The sequence below is a fragment of the Macrotis lagotis genome, chromosome 2, assembly GCF_037893015.1.
Source record: "Macrotis lagotis isolate mMagLag1 chromosome 2, bilby.v1.9.chrom.fasta, whole genome shotgun sequence".
NCBI lineage: Eukaryota > Metazoa > Chordata > Mammalia > Peramelemorphia > Peramelidae > Macrotis > Macrotis lagotis.
Genome location: NC_133659.1, coordinates 175,288,075 through 175,296,023, shown reverse-complemented (window position 1 = coordinate 175,296,023; position 7,949 = coordinate 175,288,075). Strand labels below are relative to the sequence as shown.

At 37.4% G+C, this 7,949-nt stretch overlaps 1 non-coding gene across 1 annotated transcript; it reads left to right on the top strand.

The window, feature by feature from the left end:
- Nucleotides 1-5,686: 5,686 nt before the first annotated feature.
- LOC141515616 (U6 spliceosomal RNA) lies at nucleotides 5,687-5,793 on the top strand. The gene has a single exon (XR_012476379.1). It is a non-coding gene; the product is annotated as a U6 spliceosomal RNA (small nuclear RNA).
- Nucleotides 5,794-7,949: the final 2,156 nt, after the last annotated feature.

Below are 7,949 nucleotides of genomic sequence, written 5' to 3'. Positions count from 1 at the left end.
GAGAGTCATATCCCACTGATTCTATGCTGAATCCTTGCTGCATATTTTTTCAGTGCTATATCTTAGTAAATTTTCTTTGGTTCAACGTTAGGTGACTGAAAGGGTCTCATTTTGCTCCATTACAAGTCTTACTGACCAAACCAACCTGATAGTAGACCTGTCCCAGAATGATCCTTAATTACCTCATCACCTGTTTTCTGTTTTCTCTCTCTCTCTCTCTCTCTCTCTCTCTCTCTCATCTTCAATATCTCCCTATCTACTGACTTGCTCTCTTCTACCTACCAACATATTGGTGATTCCTTCTTTATCCTTAAGAACCTTAATTTGACTCTGCAATCCCCACAAGCTATCATGCTAAACCTCTTCTCTCTTTCACTGTCTTCCTTAGCACTCACTGCCTTGACTTCATCATCATGAACTCACAACAGTTATGACTATAACTAAGGTGGAAAGACAGAAGCTTTGCTTAGGGGAACTGAAATTTATATGGTGCAAAAATTTAATAACTTTTAAATTGGTTATGTTTCTATTTTGACAGTACTTTCACTCCCAAAGCAATACAGAAACTAGTTGAGTAATTAATCAAATTAGAAAGCTCCCAGTTAGTATGCCTTCTCTCCTTCAGCATAGGACACATGATATGAGCTTCTCTTCAACCTCCCCCTCCCCTCCTTCCTTTCAGGACATTTATAAAGATTAGGTGACTTATACCCAGGGTTATAAGCAAAGTACAAAAAGAGGCAAGATTTAAATGCAGGACTTGAACCCTCATTCTCAGACCACTTTACTATCCACTATAATATATTGTCTTCCATCCTTTTGTGACTATTTGATCAAGTAAAGTGGACTGAGAATGCGTTATTCCAAATTATAGACAAAATGGACACATGGCAGGTGGGGTATAAGCAAAATTTTCCCAGTTCCTCTCTCTGGTACCTTTATACTTTTCACTCCTTCCCAGTATCATCTTGTGGCTGTGGCTGGTGCCCTTCAGCAGTAGGCTCTGCTCTGAGACAATGGACCTCAAGCCCACCTATTTTTGCAGGGCCAGCAAGCTAAGAATAGTTTTTATATTTTAAAATAAAGTTTTATTGTATTTAAAAATATAAACTCTCTTCCTATCTCACAGGCTGTACAAAAAAAAAGGCAGTGTGTTATTTGGCCCTCAGGCCACATTTTACTGAGTCTGGTCCAGTGCAATGAGAGCCTTCGTAGGTTTACAATATCAGTGCCATCCTTCACTTCTCACTCTCTCTTAAGCACATAGTTACCCAATCCTGGTCCTTTCTATCTCCAAGACATCTTTCCTACCAATCTTCCATATCTCTTCCCTCCCACACCCAAGACTGTAAAGTCCATAAAGGGTTTGGGGTTCTGTCTTCTTTAAACTTTATTTTCTCTTGGTATCTGTAATATGTGCACAGAGTTGATATTTAATAATTTTTGTTGAACAAATGAATGACTGAACAGATACCTATTCATTTTACTAAATCCTTTATCACCCCAATTTTTTACTTCTTCTTTATCAAGGTGGACCTTGATTGTCCCTCATAGGGCCCAAAGGGTTAAGAACTCAGGAACTAAAAAAATAAAAAATCTCTACCACAGGGAAACAAGAAAAATAATCACCACATCCTGATGCACTTGAAGGACAGATTGCTTATGATGGGATTGCAATTTGTTCTCTAAGTGGGAGACATGATTGCAGTCATCATCAATATTACTGCCAGCTAAATCTACAAGGGACACGATCAGGTAATTGAGGCCCCAAATTTAGTTTTTATCCAAACCCCAAGATTAATAGGAATGGTTTCAGGGAATTAACTGTTTCTAGGCGTTCTGAGGAACAAGTCCCTTGGGTGTCAATCATCATAATTGGAAAGGAATCAGATGTGCTTTAGATCAGAACAATCAGGTGGGTGTGGATGGTGATCTATATTGTCTGGACTGCCTTGTTCAAATGCTAGGAGACCAACATCAGTGCCTTAATGAGATCAAGGTCATGAGATTCCTATGTGGGTCAGTGAACTCTAGTTTGATTTCTCTCCTGGTCTATGGTTAATGGTAACAGCAGCTAGCATTTTATATAACACTTTAAGCTTTCCAAAGTACTTTTTAAAAATATTATATCCTCACAACAACCTTGGAAGTAAGAACCATTATATTCCCCATTTTATAGTTGGAGTAACTAATGCAGAAGGAGGTCAAATGACTTGACCAGGGTTATCTAGTTGCTAATTATCTAAAGCCAGATTTAAACTCAGGTCTCCTTGACCCCAGGCCTAGTATTCTCTTCACTGTGTCACCTAAACTGCCTGCCTTATATCTATTCTGTCTATAATTTGGAATAAGGTATTTTCAGTCCACTTTACTTGATAAAATAGTCACAAAGGATGGAAGACAATATAGTATAATAGATAGTAAAGTGGACTGAGAATGAGGGTTCAAGTCCTGCATTTAAAATCCTGACTCTTTTTCTACTTTGCTTTATAACCCTGGGTATGTTACCTAGTCTTTGGGACTACCTTCCTCATCTATTCAATGAGGGGGAATGGCTTAGAAGCCAGTAAATGTCTTCTAAGGTTTAAATTTTAAATTTGTTGAGGCAACTTGGTGGTGCAGTTCGAATCTGGCCTCAGCTGTGTGTGACCTTGGGCAAGTCACTTAACCCCATTACCTTGCAAAAATTAAAAAAAATTAATTTGTGGTCTTATATGCTAATCATTAGCCCAGGAAGGAAAAGGGGGTATTAGGATCTTTATTTTACACATATTAAGACTCAATATTCTAAAAATAAAACAAAAAAATTTATCAATCCTACAATCAGGCAAAAAAAAAAGGGAACTTTTCTCAACCTGGATAGAGAGCAGAATGTTTCAGTGATTTCTCCTTTCTCATAACCTATCTGCCTCTCCCTTCTGTCTCTGAATCCCCAGGTCTGAAAAAGAGAATGCCTTCAGAATGTGAGGCAAGTGGAGGAGGCTTTGATTATTTAAATTTCAACAATCACTCAAAGCTTAAGGCACCATTAAGAACTTAAAGTACAGTTGTCCCTGGGAAATCAGTCACCTTTTCAGGGACAGGAATGTAGGCAGGGGGGATGTTGATTTCAAGGCAGTTAAGGAAATAAAAATGGAAACCTTTTACCTGTGGCCCAAATTCTCCCTGGCACTTGGGATTCTTCTCAGCATCCTAATGATGATTCTTCTGATGACAATGAGAATTTAGGTATGTGAATTACAGTACTAATATAGTACTTCAGGTCTAGGCTTCAGGTTAAATCAAAATCCCCAGATTTTTTGGAGGCAGCATCATGTGGTGAAAAGAACCTTAGATTTGGCATAAGATTACCAACTGTGCAACCTTGGGCAAATTCCTTGACCTCTCGAGACTCGGTTTCTTATGAGTATAATATTTGTACTCCCCCACCTCATAGGAATGCTTGTGAGTGAAGGCCTTTGTAAACATTGACGGTATTATTTTTTAAAAAAAATTTATTTATACAGTTATCTCTTCCACATCACAATTTTCCCCAAGGAGCTTTTTGTATATATATTGCTGGTTGGCATAAGAAATTAAATGGGCCTTTTTAGAGAGTATTGAGGAAGCCACAGACAACTTAAGGCTAGCAGATGACACAGAGCCTATGACCAAATACTTAACCCAAATTTCATAATTGGATATTATAAACACCTCAAAAAAGAAAAGGGAAAAATGCAGACTTCTCTGTTATAAAGTGAGGACCAAAATATTTTACCACCATGATGTGGAAGAGATAACTGTAGTTTTTAATTAAAGTTCTGTCTAAAGTTATTACTATTTTTCCTTATCCTACTTTGTTTCATCTTAAATAGGCCTAAATTTATCAGTACAGTTGTTAGAGAGAAGTTTTAGGGCCCAAGTGTCATGAAAGACTGAATTTCTAGTTTGGAAGTGGTTTTCACAGTTGGGAGCCTCAGTTTCCCATCTGTAAAGCACCTGGTTCTTATGGTTTTCCCTAAAATTTATGAAGTCTTTCAATCTTTTAATCAAAAGTAATTTGCAAAGGCCATAAAGTTCAGAGAAGGAAAGGCTGAAATAAAACTGTCTGAGATTTTTCAAAGCTTTGAAGGCAGGGTATTTGGCATTTGACTCTTGAGAAGGGTAGACCTATCATTTAAATTTCAGTCCCTATTTTTAGTACTGTTGTCCTACACTGAATCTCTCTCACTCAGCTCTGAATTTGCATTGTGTTTATTGAATGTTATAAAAAAATACAGGTTGGATATGATCTAGGCATTCTGGAAATCAATTTGGAACTATGTCTAGAAAATGAGTGAGCTGCCCATAGCCTTTGACCTAGAACTCCCACTAATAGGTCCATACACTAAGGAGGTCAAAGATAGATAGAGAGATCCCAAAATATTTATAGCAGAGCTTTTTATGGTAGCAAAAGGCTGAAAAAAAAAGTTAAGTGCTCATCCCTTGGAAAATGACTAAATAGAGGTGGCTAGGTGGTGCAGTGGATAGAGCACCAGCCCTGAAGTCAGGAGTACCTGAGTTCAAATCCGATCTCAGACACTTAATAATTACCTAGCTGTGTGTCCTTGGGCAATCTACTTAACCCCATTGCCTTGCAAAAACCTAAAAAAATGACTAAATACATTGTAAAATCTGAATATTATGGAATATTGTCACTCTAGAAACTGATACAAAGTGAAGTCAGCAAAACCAGGAAATCATTGGCACAATGAGCACAGCAATGTGAATAGAAGGAACAACCAAAACAAAACAAAAAAGAAAATTACAAAGTTATAAAAACCTGAGCATAGCACATTAGACTTAAAAGGCTCATCTTTATGAGTTCAAACTCACTTTTAGACACTTACTAGTTGGCTGATACTAGGCAAGTTATTTAACCCTATTTGCCCCAGTTCCCTTATCTGTAAAATGAGCTGTAAAAGTCGCTGTAAAAGGAAGGAAATCCAAACCACTCCATTAGCTTGGTCAGTAAAATGCCAGGTAGAATCATGAAGAATCAGACATGACCAAAACGACTAAACAATAAAAAATTATAGTTTTATATATATATGTAAAACTGGAATATCTATTTACTTATAGCTGGTGGTGCAGTAGTTAGAACATGGGGCCTGGAGTCAAGAAGACCTGAATTGAGTTTAAATCTGACCTCAGACACCTATTAACTGTGTGATCCTAGGTAAATTACATTACTTCCTTCTGCCCTGATTTTCTCAGCAGTAAAATGATGATAATAATTGCACCTGCCTTTGAGAGCATCACATAGTTCCTATCATATGATAGATGCTAAATAAATACCTATTCCCTTTCCTTCCCCCTACTCATTGCATCTTATCTCCCCATTAGAATGGGAAGTCCTTGAGACTATGGACTATTTTTGCCCCTTTTTATCCTTAGTGCCTATTTACTACAATGCCTGGCAAATAAGAATCAAGTAAGATAATATATGTAAAGTACTTAGTTCAGAACCTGCCTTGTAGTAGGTGCCTAATAAATGCCTGTTCATTTTTCTTCCCCCCTTTTAATTATTTATTACAAAAATTGCTCTCTGGGTGCAGGATGGGGAAAAGTATACTGGGGGGGAATGTGCTATGAAAAATATGAACAAATATATGAAACAAAATATTTGAAAATATATCAACAAAATTTTTTAAGAAGAAAGAAAATAGTGCTTGCTTCGGCAGCACATATACTAAAATTGGAACGATACAGAGAAGATTAGCATGGCCCCTGCGCAAGGATGACACACAAATTTGTGAAGCGTTCCATATTTTTAAAAATATGGAAGCAACTTTTGCGATGGATTTACCATAAAGAATGCGATCCACCCATGACAGAATTGTTGGTGTTGGAACAAAGACTGAAGCACATTTTTTATTATTATTATTGTTTGGGGGAGGGTGCAGGGCAAATGGGGCTGGGTGGCCTGCCTGGGGCCACATAGCAGGGTGATCTTTGGGTGTCTGAGGCCGGATTTGGATCCAGGTGCTCCTGGCTCAAGGGCCAATGCTCTGTCTGCCACCCAGCCACCCCTACTATGATTACTATTTTATTTTATTTTGGGTCTTTTTTTTTTCTTCTTTTTGGTTTTTGCAGGGCAGTGGGGATCGGGTGGCTTGCATGTCACATGGCTGGGTGATTGTTGGGTCTACGGGGCTGGATGTGGGCTCGGGTGCTCATGGCTCCAGGGCTGGTGCTTTGTCCATTGCACCACCTGGCCATACCTACAATTATTACTTTTTTTTTATTTTAATTTTTTTCTCTCCCCTTTACTTTATCACCCAAGCAAGTCTATATTCATGGGGGGAGTGGTATTTTGTTTACTTTTAAACAAGAATATTTTATTAATGTAAAAAATATTTGTACAAAATGAGTATTAAAAAAATAAAGTAAAATAAAAAAGAAAAACTCAAAAAAAAAAGGTAGAAGAGATCACAAAAAAAAAAGAAGGAAGAAAATATCCAGATGGCCTCCAAATCTTATTCTAACTACTTTCCAAATTCATGATCCCTTTCTCACAGGTCAAGTAGGACAAGAGGTGTGTTGTTAAATATTTAATAATCGGCTCTCTGGGAAAAAATATAAGCATTTTAATATGCATTACTATACTATTACTTCTCCATCGCTTTTTAAAAGTCATGTCTGCCAGCAAATTAATAAATCAAACCCTGATTTGGGGTGTTTGTTGATATCTGAAATGTAAATTCTCACATCAAAAATTTAACAATTGGTTCTCTGAGCAAATAAAAGCTGATTACAGTAGAAGTCTTCCAATTTGGGAAGAACAAAACCTGATTAATCTCTGTTTAGAGTTAGGGCTTGAATTAGAGAATTTATTCTTCTAATCCCGTTGAGGCACTGGATTTATTTAGGTCAGTTCCATGAACCCTATTAAAGAAGTAGACACGTGGTACAGAGATTTGAGGATGCAATCTAGAGTCAAGAGGACCTAGGTTCAGATCTTGACTGGACATTAATGACTTTGAGACCTTGGACAAGTCTCTCAGCTTCAGTTTCCTCATCAGTAGACGGGATAATAACATCATCTATCTCCCAGGACTGTTGTGGCAATCAAATAAGATAACACATACCTAACACTAGGTAGTCTTTGATGTGCTTATATAAATGTTGGTTATTATCATGGTTCATGATAATTATGGTGGGATGGAAGTAGATGAGGAGTCAGGAAAGTTGAGTTTTGGGTTCTAGTCCTGAATCTGTCACTAACTAGTGGTTTGATTTTGAGCAAGTCAATGCTCTTTTCTGGGAATCTAAAATTTGGATATTGGACTAGAATCCAAGCTCTCTTCTTGCTGGAATAGTTTGGTTTTTTCCCTATAATGAATCCAGTCTCTATTTGTAAACTCTCTAGAACATTCTATGACTTCTCTCTTCCATTCCGTTTACACCACTGTCTAATATTTCTCACTCCACAAAGAGCCAAGGAACTTTAAAAAAATATATCTTCTGGCTGATGCAATCTGCCTCCCAGGTTATTTTTCTAAATAATTAATCTCCAGATACATGATTTAATCGTTCTAGGAAACTTTAAGGCCAGAATCCTAAAAGATGCCACTGAGTTTAGGACAATTAGCCTGCTCCTCCCCCCAAACCATCCCTTCTTATTCAAATGGAACTCTAATTTTCAAAGCTCCTTCCAAAGTTAATCATGCTAACTGCCAACTTTTAAAAATGACATAAGATGTTCAAACAAATCCTGCTTATGTATAGCTAGCTGGGCAATTGAAAAGACATTTCCATTGCATAATTATGAACCCATCAGCCATAAAACACACTGCTGCCATGTTAAATGAAATAACTGGATTATTTGGAAGAAAAAGGCTTGTCTCAGAGGAAAGATGCCATTGGCTTTGCCCCCTCATTTCTCAGTAGTGCATCACTAGTATATGTTCCCATGGTGCCTTTCAAAG